We start from the raw sequence: 14,701 nt of genomic DNA, 5'->3' as shown, positions 1-14,701 counted from the left end.
GGCCTGGGCGGGGCGGGGCCTGGGCTGGGGCGGGCGCGCAGGTGCCGTGGGGGCCGCGGGGCTGGGCCCGGGCCTCCGCCGCTGCTGGAGTTCGAAGGCGAGGCGGCCCAGTCCTCCTCGTGGGTGAGAAGAGCGCAGAACTGTACGGCGAATACAAGCGGTTTTTTTCCTTATCCTGTTTTTAATTAGAAGCAATATGCGTTACATTTTGAAAAACCAAGGGGAAAAGAGTAACTGGGAGAAGAATAAGAACTAGACCTAGCTCCACACCGGTTCTTTGAGCTTGGAATGTCACACATTTCTTAACCTGCGACGTTATCTCGGCCAAGGTCAGTCCTTTGAAGTAGGTGGAAATAGAGGAAACCTGATGCACAGAGAACATGTACCAAAATCGGGAATAAGCTGAGCCGTAGAGAATCCCCAACGCTTTCGAAGTATTCAAAGCCCCAAAGCTCTTCAGAGTATTTTCTCTGACCACAGTAGACTTAAACTAGAGATAAACAAGAAAACTGAAACTCCCCAGATGTCTGGAATTGAAACAAAGCACTTCCAAGTATTTTAGTGGGTTGATGGAGAGAGCGCAAGGAAATGGAACTCAATGCCAAAGATAGAAGATATAAAAACTTGGGGGCGTGCAGCTAATACGGTGCTTAAAGGAAATGTTATAGCTTTTTTTATAGCTACGAATGATGATGCCAATTCTTCTTCTTCTTCTTTTTTTTTTTTTTTTTGCTTTTTAGGGCCGCACCCTCGCCTTTTGGAGGTTCCCAGGATAAGGATCCAATTGGAGCTACAGCTGCCGGCCTGCACCACAGCCACAGCAACATCAGATCTGAGCCGTGTCTGTGACCTACACCACAGCTCAGGGCAACGCCAGAACCTCCACCCACTGACAGAGGCCCTGGATGGAACACACAACCTCTTGGTTCCCAGTTGCGTTCGTTTTTTTTGCTCCGCGACAAGGGGAACTTCGCCAAAGCTTTTTCCTAATGGCAAAAGGGCAGAACGTTAGTTTTGCATCCATGTATGTAGACCCCTTAGTGCATTGTTTGGCAACAGTGCATGATAACAATCATCGACGCTGTTATTTATTTACTGTTGTTGTGTTGGTAATACTAGTTGATGTCTGAGAGGCAGTATAGGTTGTGATTAACTTCTGAGCGTTGAAGCCTTACTACCTGGGTTTGAATTCAGCCACTTATGAGCTGTGTGTCTTGTACAAGTACTAAAGCTCTCTGTGTCTCGGTTTTCTCACTGGTGGAACAGGACTAATAAGGAGTAGTTTGTGTTAATCAGTAAATCCATGTAACACTGTTAGAAAACCGAAAACCGCCAGGCATATTGTTAGCTCGGACAAATGTTCTCTTTTATTAGAGTTCAAGGTAAGATATGTTGATAGTTAAAACGAGACCAGTGGAGCTCTATCCTAAAGAGACTTAAATGTCGTGTCATGGCCTTGAGACTTTTCTTTAAGCCGAGGCGCTCTAATTTGAGGGCTTACTGTGTGGCCAGGACATTCGCTCTGCTGAAGGTCAGTGTGTATAGGCATTCTCCTCACTGTGGAGGAAGATCGTGCCCGAGAATGCCTGCCACTCCCACCGAGTCCTTCTGGGAGGCTTCTTTTTTTTTTTTTTTTTTTTTTGCTATTTCTTTGGGCCGCTCCCGCGGCATATGGAGGTTCCCAGGCTAGGGGTCAAATTGGAGCTGTAGCCACCAGCCTACACCAGAGCCACAGCAACCTGGGATCCGAGCCGCGTCTGCGACCTACACCACAGCTCACGGCAACGCCGGATCGTTAACCCACTGAGCAAGGCCAGGGACCAAACCCGCAACCTCATGGTTCCTAGTCGGATTCGTTAACCACTGCGCCACCACGGGAACTCCTGGGAGGCTTCTTATACATGTTTTCTTGTTGGTACCATATGGCACTGGTACCCTTGAGGCGGGTAAGTGGCTCGTGGGATGTCCTGACACAAATGTCCATGCAAGAACAGTGGTAATTAGCTCGACCAGTTGGTTTCTTTCTTGGGAATTTGGAGAGGAACGGAGGGAGCCTGGTATTTGAAACAGAAAGAGGGCCAGAGGTCCTCAGGGACAGAGAACGAGGACTGGCGGCTGCGCCCTGGGAGGCGGGACCCTAGAGCAGCATCCACAAGTGGCGGCTGCTTGGCTTATCAGCAGTGTGCCCTTGAAACCTGTTGCAAGATGACTTCTGGGCTGAATTCAATAATTTATAACCCATGTCTGCTCTCGCTCATTCATTTATGTGGCTTAATTTTTAAATTAAGCACTCTTAAGTCTAAGCACATAAATCTCCCCAATTGTGAAATGAATGGACAAATATGAAAAGATAGATATAGCAACAATCCAAGTCTGAATCCTGGGGAGAAAACGAGGTCTGTGAGTTAAAAATTGGAAAGAGCTCCTGGGTTAGACCGTAATGGAAAAGAATAGAATTTTTTTTTAAAAGAATGAATATATATATGTATATATACGTATACATATGTGTGTGTATGCGTGTGCAACTGAGTCACTTTGCTGTGCAGCAGGAATTGGCGCACTGTGTACCGACTATACTGTAATAACAGCATGTTTTTAAATGGAAAGAACTCCTCTGCTTAGGTCTGTAAGTCAATGGAAGCAGGAGCATTACCGCTTTAGGGCGCTTCTTACAGATGCTACGCAGAGGGGAGAGGGCCCAGCTCCCCACAGAAAGTCATGGGATTTGGGCACTTTGAGGGCTCTTGGGTGTTTAGTCTTAGTGCTTGACCGCAGAGGTCAGTGGCATATCTGGTAGAGGAATAACACCTGGTGAGGGATCCAAAGCTGCTTCCAGCAGAAACCTTCGTGCTGGTGAAATGGCAGGATGGGGAACTGAACTGCCCAGTAGGGGTTCCTGAGAAAAAGGGCAGCGTCTCATCTAAGCACCTGTGGGACACATCTTGGGTTTGTTTGACTGGAGGTTGAGGGGCAGGAAATTCTCAAGGAGGTGGAAGTCCTACATTTTCACGTGGGCCCACGAGCCAGGAAACCTTGAATTTGTGCTGTTGCCATGAGCTAGTCTGTTTCCCCCAGACATTTGAAGCTTGGGGAACTCAGATTGTGCCTTGTTTCATAGGATGACCTCCCGTGATCTGGGGTATGGCGAGACAAGAGGGCTCCAGGGAGCATTTAGGGTGAGTGAGATATTTTTTCCCTCCCTTCCGTCCTTCCTCCTTGTATCCTTTTTTTAATGTGCTTTTAAAAATAACTCTAAAATAATGTTGAAGTGAGACTTGCAGGTATTGGAATGGACACGACATGGACGTTTACATGTATCGAGCTCCAGCTGTGTCCCCGAAAACAGAAATGAGTGAGTCACCCTGCAGGTGGTCATCCTGCAGGTGGTCATCTTTGCGCATCTTCACAGCGAGGTGACATTTGGACCACTCCCCGCTCATCCCCGTTAAACTCTCTCTTCTGGACTTTTGGAACAACCCCCAATTGGGTTTTTTCCCTGCCTTTCTGACCTGTCCATCCCAGGGGCCTTTGGTAGCTGCTGTTTCTCTCCCTGACAATTAAACCAGGCTTCTTTCTTCAGGCTTTTAAAAAATATATTCCATTTTTACTCTATGTGTTTTCATGGCTTCAGCTACTGTCTTTAAGCTGATGACTCACAGATCTGCAGTTTCAGGCCAGATCTCCTCTCTCTGCATCTGGATTCACATGCAGAGCTGGACATAGACATCTGGAATATTAAAAATGAACTGATGGAGCTCCCCTGTGGTGCAGTGGGTTAAGAACCTGATTGTAGCCGCTTGGGTTGCTGTGGAGGAAGCTTCAATCCCCAGCACGGGGCAGTGGGTTAGAGGATTGGGCTTGCTGCAGCTCAGGTTCAATCCCTGGCCCAGGAGTTTCCATATGCCATGGGGATGGCCATTAAAAAGAAAAGAACTCACAATTTTTCCTCCTCAATCAGTTTTTGTCACTAACTCCTTGGTCCCTCAGTCCCCTGAGCCTTGGCGTTACCGCCCCCTTTCGACCGTTTCCTCAGTGCCCTCCCTTCCTTCTTCCCCGTGGCCACAACCCGGTCCTTGCGGTGGTTACAACTCTCCCGCCTACTTAGGCTGATCTGAAGAAAGAACGAACAACAGACAAGTCATCAGTTTTGTTTGTTTGTTTGTTTTTTGTCTTTTTGCCGTTTCTTGGGCTGCTCCCGAGGCATATAGAGGTTCCCAGGCTAGGGGTCGAATTGGAGCTGTTGCTGCTGGCCTACACCACAGCCACAGCAACACCAGATCCGAGCCGAGTCTGTGACCTACACCACAGCTCACAGCACCGCTGGATCCTGAACCCACTGAGCGAGGCCAGGGATCAGACCCGCAGCCTCACGGTTCCTGGTCGGATTCGTTTCTGCTGTGCCACGGTGGGAATTCCTTGATATATTTTTTAAGTCCTTTTTTTAAATGTGCAGATTCTCCTCTGTCGCTTTCTTGCATTTTGACTGTGAAAAAACTCAGTGTTTCTCGCGGTTCTGGACGCTGCTGACACGTCACTGTCACTGTGTCCCTCTGTCCTCTGTTTTTCCAGCATTGGCAGCAGGATCCAGGGGCTTGATCAGACCCCCATGTGACCCCTTTGGCTCAAGGGGAGACCATCTGTCATCAGGTGTTCTTTCATCTGGAGGCAATAACATCTGCTTTTGTCTTCTTGCTGTCACCAGCCATTGATGTTTGAAGTCTAAGTCATGGTACTTGCAAAATAGTGTTAATGAGATTCTATCATTTTGTTTCTATATGTTAATTGGAATAATTTTAATAAGAAGATACTCCCCATATACTATTTGATTACCCAGTGGTGCAGTTCACATGGGAAAAGCAAGATAAATGCTTGATGCTTTCGTTTCATTTGCCGCGTTTTAAAGTAGCAGGTTCCTCTCCAACCACAGAGGTCCCTTACCTCTTCCTGAGGTCACCAATTCAATTTTAAAAATGACTTTGAACTTCTGAACTTAAAGATATTTGATAATTTTCAATTCATTCCAGTTTTTTTTTTTTTTTCCCCATTGGTGCTCACATTATTCCATCTTTGGTAAGAGGGAGCCTCAAACTGGCTTCTGAGTTCTTAGGACCTCAGTAATCTTGAGTAACTTCTTTCGGTCTGGTGTGCCAAGGTGTTCCTGGCTCCTCCTGTGCATTTACTGCTTTAGATTTGTAGTCATTCATTTCTCCCAAGAGCCTTTACAAAGTGGCATGAACCGTAGCCTTCAGAAGATAAGCCCAAGTCCTAACTCGCTGTACCCCTTGCCTGCTAAAGGGTGTTGCTCCCGCGTCGGTTCTGCAAGGACTGAGTCCTCAGCCACTGCAGTCGCCGGCCTTTGACACACCCCGGAAGGAGCTCAGGGTGGAGATCAGGAATGAGGCACTCTGGGCTTCGGAAAAACAGGCAGCACAGGCCTTGACTAGTTAGGTATTTTCAGGCGAAAGTCTTCTGACCCTGATTTCCTGCACTTTGCCATGTTTAGAAAAGCACTAAAATCATTAACGATATCTATCTGTGTCTTATGAATAACAGTAACCTCCTACGGAGATGTGTGTCTGATTTGCACACCCTTCTCCAAATCACGTACTTGAGGAGCTCCTTCCAATTGGGAGCAGTTCCTCAGGCGATCTGAGAGTCTGTCTCCTGCGCTGCAGTCCTCGGTAAATCCCCAGTAAGACCGAAACTCTCCGCTCTCCTGTCGTGCCCTTCGTCCCAGTCAGCACCTCGAATGTGACTCTTGTGAGGATGGGGTCTTTGCGTATGTGATTAAGATCTCCAGATCATCCTGGATGTAGGGCGGGCCCTGAATCGAATGACGGGTGTCCTTGGAAGGGAAAGGAGAGGAAGGTTTGAGACACAGGCACAGAGGGAGCCACGCGAAGGCAGAGGCAGAGATGGGAGTTAGACCACCATGAGGCACAGAACCCCCGCCGGGTGCCACCAAAGGCTGGAAAAGGCAAGGGAGCCTTTGACCTGAGAGTGGCCTACCCTACAGACTTGGGACTTGTGACCTTCAGAACTCTGAAAGAATACATTTCTGCTGTTTTAAGCCATCAAGCTTGTGACAGACCTAAGCAATTAATTCAGCTTTTGGTATTGGAAGGAGGGGTGCTGTTGCAACAAGAGCCAAAAATATAGAAGTGGCTTTGGAATTGGGTAGTTGATAGAGGCTGGAAGAATTTTGAGGTGTGTGGTAAAAAGAAGCTTAGATTTCCTTGAAAAGATGGTTGACAAAAACGTGGATCTGAAAGGCAATGCCGATGAGTCTCAGGAGGAGGTGAGGAGGCCAGAGAGAAAGCTTGGATCATCTCAGAGACCGTACATTACCATGAACACAAGGTTGCTGGAAATAGGAACGGTAGCGGCTCTTCCGCTGAGGTCTCGGCAGGAAATGAACAAGATACGAGAAATGAAGGAAAGGCAACCCTTGTTACAAAGTGGCAGGAAATTCTGCTCAATCGAGTTCTTTCGTTGGGTGAAAGCAGAACTTACAAGTTCTCTCTTTCGTGGTCACTGCTCTTGTCTGTCGCATACATGTCCATGCTCTTAAGGGTTCTGCTTTTGATGCATTTTTTCTTAGCCCTTTATGTACCATGATTAGCTTGTAACTGTCTTGATTTCTATTGTTTAATTTCTACATATATGCTACTGGTTTCCAAATTTCCATCCTAAGTTATACACCTAAATATTCAGTTTATTTTTACATATTTCCACCTGGATGCGTCTTGTGATCTTCAGACTCAGCAACATATCAAACCAAGTTCAAACTTTTTTCCTCCAATTTTTATTTTACCCATTTTTATGGGTAGCGCCACCATCCATCTAGAAATTCGAGTCATTTGAGGTAAGAAGTGGAGAGTAAATACAACTTATTTGTTAACCCTGATGGATAAGTAGTGGCTCCTGGGAGAGCTGATTTGAGTTGTAAAGAGTATAATTATTAATTAGGGATGTCTGCTCTGAGCTGGGGAACAGCATCCTAGCTCTACTCATTTGCAGTCAGGCCGTAGATTCTTCCCTCACCTCCCTTCTTACATTCAGGCAGTCCCCATGTACTGTTGGATTCTGTCTTTGTTAAGTTTCTCAAATGCTCTCCTTTTTTTCATTCCTGTTGTCACTGCTGTGGTTGAAGTCCTCAGCATATCTCACCAGCTACCTCTGGTCCCCACCTTCAACCCACAGTTCAGTCTCCACCTCCATGCCCTTTAAAACCTAAATCTTGGGAGTTCCCATTGTGGCTCAGCGGTAATCAACCTGACTAGTGTCCATGAGGACTCAGGTTAGATCCCTGGCCTCGCTCAGTGGCTGAAGGATCCAGCGTTGCCCTGAGTTGTGGTGTAGGTTGCAGATGTGGCTTGAATCTGACATTGCTGTGACTGTGGTATAGCCTGGAAGCTGTAGCTCTGATTCAGCTCCTAGCCTGCGAACATCCATGTGCTGTACCTGCGGCCCTAAAGGGCAAAAATAAAAATAAGAATAAAAATAAAATCCAAATCTTATTTTATGCCTTGAACAGAGACAGGTGAACCCATAACCCCTAGCTGTACAGGATATACTTCAAGCCCTTTAAAATAATGAACCTCAAGACCTAGTCTCCTCCTTCAGATTGAGATGAGCCTTGTCTCTCCCAGCTCCCTTACCCACCAGACACACGTGACAAGTGGGACTTCTCAGTTTCCTGAATGAACCCCATTGTTTCCAATCTCCTTGCCTTTGCACCTGCTGCTCCCTCCAGCTGGAATTCCCTTCACTGTTATCTCCCCTCTCTTTGCCTAGATAAGTCCTAGGAATTTTTCAAGCTTCTGCTGCAGCATCACCTTTGCTGGGAAACTTTTCGTATACCTTATTCCAGACCTGAGTTTAGTGCTTTTCCTCTGTGTCCCCTTGGCACGTATGCAAACTGTAAAATTGAATTTACTGCACTTCAGTGGATACATTCTTTCTTGTAGGTATTTATTATCCTTTGAGGAGTCTTTATTCTGTTTGTAGTTCCAGTGCCTTAGGTGTTCAATGTCTTTTTTTTAAATCAACTTTTTTGGGAGGTTGCCGTAGACGCATATGCAATCGTAAGAAATGGTAGGGTTGTACCCTTTCCCAGTTTCCCTCAGTGGTAACACTGTAGCACAGTGTCACAGCCGTTACTGAGACACTGACGTGGTGGTCTAGGTACAGAATATTTTCATCACCCCAAGGATCTCTCCTGTTGTCTTTTACAGCCATACCTACTTCACTCTTACTCTCATTCCCTTAACCTCTGGCAACCATGATTTTTTTCTCCATTTCTATAATTGTGTCATTTCAAGACAATAGTCATATAATAATATGAATGGAATCATACCTTTGCATGTAAGCTTTTGGAGTTGGCTTCTTCCACTAAGGGCAATTCATTCAGGTTATTTCATGTATCAATAATTTGTTCCTTTTTAGTGCTGAATAGTATTCCATGGCATGGAGGTACCATTTGTTTAACCAGCCACCTGTTGAAGGACACTGGGGTATTTCCAGTTTGAGGCTATTACAGACATAGCTGCAGTGAACACTAGTGTACAGATTTTTGTGTAAACATAATTTTTCATTTATTGGGGACAGACGCCCCCAAACGCAATTATTGGGTCATGGTCATATGGCAATTGCATACTTAGTTGTATACGGAACACCAGTAAATTTGTAATGAATAAGGAAGGAATGAATAGCATTGCATCAAAATCTTTAGAGTGAATATTAGGATCAATTAAATCTGTTTTTACAAATTGCACAGTCAATCATATTAGCCACAAGAATGGTATTCTAAATACACTGAAACATACTGTGGAGCAGAAATCAATAAAGCTTAAATGTGATAAGCTTCTTCATTACTCTAGGAGTCAGGGTTTTTATCCGCAACTGTTTCCAGCAATAAGGACGTTAGATTTCTGACAAATGATGTGCAGACACTGCACTAGAATGTTTAATCTCTAAATGGCTGTACTTTGGAAATGAAAATTGCGTTTAAAAGCCCCCACAGATGATAGTTTTTGGTACTCACTAATGTACATTAAACACGTAGCCACAAGTCCTTTCGCATTTTTTTTCTATTTTTTATAGTGCTCTACTGGACACCTTAACGATGCTACAGCCTAGGCAGCATTCTCATTTCATGGTGAGTCTGTCTTCTCATTTGAAATTCACACCCAGCACTTAGAATAAAGTTTTTCAGGTATCATGGAAGGAGCCTGTGCTCTAGACCCAGACAGACATGAGGCTGAATCTGAGCAGTATCACTTACCGGCAAGTTACAGAATCTCTCCTGGATTTTATTTCCTCATCCGATAGGTGGAGATTATTCTAAACAGCCCACGTGACACTGCAGGGCTCTCAAGAGAAACAGAAAATAACTTGTACAAAGTGTCTCCTGTAGAAAAGGCATGGAGAATGCTAGGTTCCTTTCTCCTCTGGATTTTTAATTATCAGAGGAATAAATTCTCAAGGCCTATTTATACAGTTTGTTCCTGTTGTCCAGGAGACTTGAAGGAGTAAGTAAAAAAAGCAATCATGTTCTAAAAAAAAGCAGTCAGATCCAAGGAGATACTCAAGGGTAGTTGGTACAGCCTGATAATGGGTCTTCTACAGACTGGTGGTAGGTATTAATATAAAGAAACACAATTTGTGCCCCATTGAAAAGGTGGACGTCTTGGAACATAAACCCTATCTCTATATTTCTTGACTTCTTTTTTCTTGGCAATGAATATACATCCACTACAGTTCCATTCCACTAAGTGAAGGAACTGTGTTTCTTAATTTGGACGGATGTATTTTTTTTTTTTAAATCTTTTTAGGGCCACACCCATGACATAGGGAAGTTCTCAGGCTAGGGGTCGAATTGGAGTTGTAGCTGCCGGCCTACACCACAGCCACAGCAGCACAGGCTCCAAGGCTCGTCTGCAACCCACACTGCAGCTCACGGCAGTGTCAGATCTTTAACCTACTGAGGGAGGCCAGGGATCGGACCCGTGGGTTCAGTTCTTCACTGCTGAGCCATGACAGGAACTCCTGGACTAACATATATTTATTATTAGTAATTAATGCTATCAGAAGCAAGAGCACCGCTGACAGAGCCCAGAATTTTAAACAAACAGCAACTTGCAGAATGGCCACAAGAACTGGAGCTCCCGCTGTGGCACAGTGGGTTAAAGATCCGACATTGCAGCAGCTGTGGTGTAGTCGCAGCTGTGGCTCATGATCAGTCCCTGGCCCGGGAACTTGTATATGGCACTGGTGCAGCCAAAAAAATAAAATCAGATTTCTTGGAGAGATATCACCATTTATAACAAGCGGGAATAGTAGCTCACTAATCATCTTGTATCTGATTGGAATTTATAAAATTGGTAAGGATTGTAAATCAACGATACCTTAGTAGATTTTTAAAAAAAATATTAAAATTGAGAAGGAGAAGTGGTAGCCTTTCTACCTGACTACTTGCTCTGCAAAATTTAGGACAATAAACCTAATTGACAAAAAAATGCAAGTTGCCATAATTTTGTACTTTTCAATGGCATTTTGGATTATTCTAGAGAGGCTTTTTATGTCAGAAGGGATAATGAGAAGAGACATTTACCGGAAATTTAAAGGAGCTACTCCATAATACAGTGATTGGGCATACATTTCAACTCTATTGAGGCTAATAAGAAAATCTGTTTAAACAGGGGTGTAGGAATTCCCATCGTGGCGCAGTGGAAACAGCTCCGACTGGGAACATAGGGTCATGGGTTCGATCCCTGGCCTCACTCATTGGGTTAGGATCCAGCGTTGCCGTAAGCTGTGGTGTAGGTCGCAGACTTGGCTCAGATCTGGCATTGCTGTGGCTCTGGCCTAGGCCGGCAGCGGCAGCTCCAGTTGGACCCCTAGCCTGGGAACCTCCGTATGCCTCAGGTGTGGCCCTAAAAAAAAGACAAAACAAAGAACAAACAACAAAAACAGTGGTGTAAAACAGAAAAGTGAAGGCTGGCTCTATTCTCTGGAGGACTAGGTACCACGTGGGGGACGGAGGGCTATACCAGGCTCTGCCCGACTTGGAATATCGTCTCTGTAGGTCCAACCCAGAGGTCTCAGTGATGATGGTTAGTCTTCTTCAGGGAAACCCCGTTAAAACGTGTTCGGATTACCTTGGTTCTGCGATCCCTTAGCCCTTGGCATTGAGTAGTTAACTAGATCAGCTACTTGCTACCTGAATCAGAAGATGGAGAAAATGAAGCACAGGCGGTTTTGCTGGGTGCAGGGAAGGTTATGGGACGTTCCTGGCATCTAGTGTTTCCAAGGCAGAACAAAAGAGGAGCTGACAAAAAAGAGATGGGACACAGGAAAAGGAAGCAGGAGCACCCTGGAGTCTGGCAGGGTCAGCAGACCGTAAACTCCCCATGGACAGGAAGCCTGCCTGGTTCACCATTGCTCACCAATGTGTGGAGCCTGAATACTGCAGTGACCGGAACATGGTGGGTGCACAACAAATATTCACTGAATAGATGTTCTAAAATGGGGAGCGGTGTCTATTCTGAAAGGAGAGGCAGAGCTCCTTACATTAAACTTACATGCCCGATGAAGTTTGCCTAAACGTGGCTCTGCTGAAGACTGTAGAGCCAGGGTGTGGATGGGGAAGCTCGTGGAATTTCTTTCTATAAGTCTTTAAAGACAAGGCCGATTCTCATTTGTCTGGAAGGGTTTCTCTGAAGAGCAGAAGAATGGTTCTGAGTAATTTGAATAGCCTCTGACCCTGTTTTTTTCATCCTTGGGTTTTTTTTTTTTTTGATTTCAAGAAACGCATCGCAAAGGCATTCCAACTGCATCACCTTCACACAAGTGACAATCATCATTTGTTGAGAGTCTTTTGTATGCCAGGCAACGGGTCGAGTTTGTAACCTGTGCTCTGATGAATAGTTTGATTTTTGAGAACGCCCGTGGATTTTAACATGCAGTGACCCAGGACTCCTGCAGGTGTCACTCTTTTCCTGCAGAATGTTACCCGTCAAGCCCTGAGCCTTAGCACTGAGATAGGGCCGAGGAAATGATTTTAAAGTTGGATCCTGCTGTATAGCACTGGAAACTGTATCTAGTCACTTATGATGGAGCAGGATAATGTCAGAGAAAGAACCTATACATGTATGTGTGACTGGGTCACCTTGCTGTACAGGAGAAAACTGACAGAACACTGTAAACCAGCTATGGTGGAAAAAATACAAATCATTAAAAAAAAAATAAAGTTGGTACACTAAGGCTTAAAAAAAAATCAGTTTGTTGCCTGTACCTGAACTGAACTTCCTAAATATGAATCAGCCTGATTGCTAGAAAGTTAATTAAAAAAAAAATAGAAACCCTGGTGATTATGTTCACATATTTTTTGAATGGCTTTTGCGGTTTTAGCTTATCTTGAACCTAAAAGAAGATAATTTGTTGTCCTATCTTCCTCAGGAAAACTGAAACGGAATTTCTCTTGAAAGGCAAGCTTTAGCCCCCTAGATGGATGAAGCTTCTCCCCGCCCCTTCTGCCTCATTTTGAAGCACCCTCTCTACCTCATTTTTGACTTCTCTTCCCTCTCCTCACAGGGGCTGGTGTGGCTGAGCTGGGGGTGGGGGGTGACTGGTCAAGTCAGTCTGGTTCCTGGGTGGGGGTGGAGCTCTTCAGCCTCAGGTGCCTCCACCTGGGCCTCCGCTTCTCCTTCCGTCTGTGGCCATGGCCGGTGCTGCCCGAACAGCCCTTCAGAAACATGCAGGACAGGGTGGACGCCTAAAGCAGAATTAGCCACATAACCAGAAGGAGCAAGTTTTTAATGGCTCTCTCTTGATAGTTACGAAAACACTCTTGTAGGCTTTCCTGGCTTTCCTGATGGTTCTGGGCAAATGCACAAAATCTTTTTATCCCTGCAGCTCTGTCTGTGGCTCTGGTGAGTCAGTGTGTCATATTGGGGGCAGCTTCCGATTAGCTGGCACACTTCTGAGACGTTTCGGGTTTTGTATCTCAGAGCTGTGAAGCTTTACCTCTTTCATCTGACCCTTGGGTACAGCTCCAAAGCAGGCCTTCCTTGAGAGTGGTCTCTTAATTATCCACGTCTGAATTAAGGGGGAAAGAAGAGCAAAATCTTAGTCATGGCTTTCTTCTGAACTATAGAACCAGATTCTCTGGAGAATTTCTAAGAAAGAGGAGTTACCATCATGGCTCAGCGATAAGGAATCCGACTAGCATCCATGAGGTTGTGGCTCCTGCTCAGTGGGTTAAGGATCTGCTGTTGCCGTGGGCTGTGGTATAGGTCGTAGACACGGCTTGGCTGTGGCGTAGGGCAGCGGCTGCAGCTCTGATTTGACCCCTTAGCCTGGGAACCTCCATATGCTGAGGATGCGGCTTAAAAAAAACATTACAAGAAACAACATTGATTCTTTCCCTCACTAAAATTTGAGAACCTCCAAACAGCAGGGCTCTCAGGAGCCAGCAGTCCCTGAGCACAGATGACAAGTTTGATTTGGTCCTCGCCGTCCCCTGCAATCCCTGCTCACGGGGGCGGGGGGGGGTCTTCAGGGCGTGCCCACATTCCTTATTCTCAATTAAGTTTGTCTGCAGAGCCTTTATTCATGATAGATGATCTGAGACTCTCCCAGCAGTCAGTGCATTTTCATAAAGTTGCCACTGCAGTTTTCAGGGGCCTCTGAATTCCAGCATGTTTATGCTGGATTAAGCCTGGTACAGTCGGGACCCTCTGCTTCTCTTTCTCCTTTCTCCCCGTCTGTCTGGTGGTGGTCCTGGCTAACCCCCCTCTTCTTCTTCTCTCATTTTTTTTCTTTTTATGGCCACATCTGTGACATTTGGAAGTTCCTGGGCCAGCAGTTGAATTGGAGCCGCAGCTGCAGGCCTACGCCACAGCTGCATCAACACTGGATCTGAGCCGCATCTGCGACCAACACCACAGCCCGCTGCAATGCCAGATCTTCAACCCATTGAGCCAGACCAGGGATCGAACCCTCATCCTCACAGAGACAACATTAGGTCCTTGACCCGCTGAGTCACGCTGGGAACTCCTTCCCCCCCTCCCCTCTCTCTTCTTTTCTTTACCTAGCAAGAAATGACCCATTAAGATCTGATCCTGTGTCATTCCTCAGGGAAGGACTCCTCAGATCCTCTAGGAAGAGGAGTTCCTGCTGTGGCTCAGTGGAAACAAACCCAACCAGTATCCATGAGGACGCCGGTTTGGTCCCTGGCCTCACTCAGTGGGTTAAGGATCCGACGTTGCCGTGAGCTGTGCTGTAGGTCGCAGACACAGCTCGGATCCCGAGTTGCTGTGGCTGTGCTGCAGGCTGGCAGCAACAGCTCTGATTCGACCCCTAGTCTGGGAACCTCCATGTGCTGCGGGTGAGGATAGGAAAACCAAATACTCGGGAACAGATGGATGATCGCCCTGAGCAGGGTACTTACTGCCTCGCTCTCTAGTTTGTTTGTTTCCTTTCAGCTTCTGAGACGTAGTTTTCATCTTTCTTGTTCTCTGGCATCAGGCCTAGGGACTAAGACATAGGAAATGCTTACTAAGTGTGTGCAGACTCACAAAAGGATTTTTCAAAAGTCCCACCTCCCACTTCAATTTCTGTAAATCAGTGTATAGCAAATATTAATAAGCTCCTTGAGCATAAGGCCCATGAATGCTTCCTTTTAACATGAACAAAT

At 45.9% G+C, this 14,701-nt stretch overlaps 1 long non-coding RNA gene across 1 annotated transcript in view; it reads left to right on the top strand.

Annotated features, from left to right (window-relative positions):
• LOC102167132 overlaps positions 37 to 14,701 on the top strand; it is a 690,997-nt gene continuing 676,332 nt past the window's right edge. The window contains exons 1-2 of the long non-coding RNA XR_002346480.1: positions 37 to 329; positions 3,119 to 3,176. This is a non-coding gene — a long non-coding RNA (uncharacterized LOC102167132). The remainder of the gene's footprint in view (positions 330 to 3,118; positions 3,177 to 14,701) is intronic.

Source organism: Sus scrofa, chromosome 8, assembly GCF_000003025.6.
Source record: "Sus scrofa isolate TJ Tabasco breed Duroc chromosome 8, Sscrofa11.1, whole genome shotgun sequence".
NCBI lineage: Eukaryota > Metazoa > Chordata > Mammalia > Artiodactyla > Suidae > Sus > Sus scrofa.
This window is presented reverse-complemented; position numbering and strand designations above follow the sequence as displayed.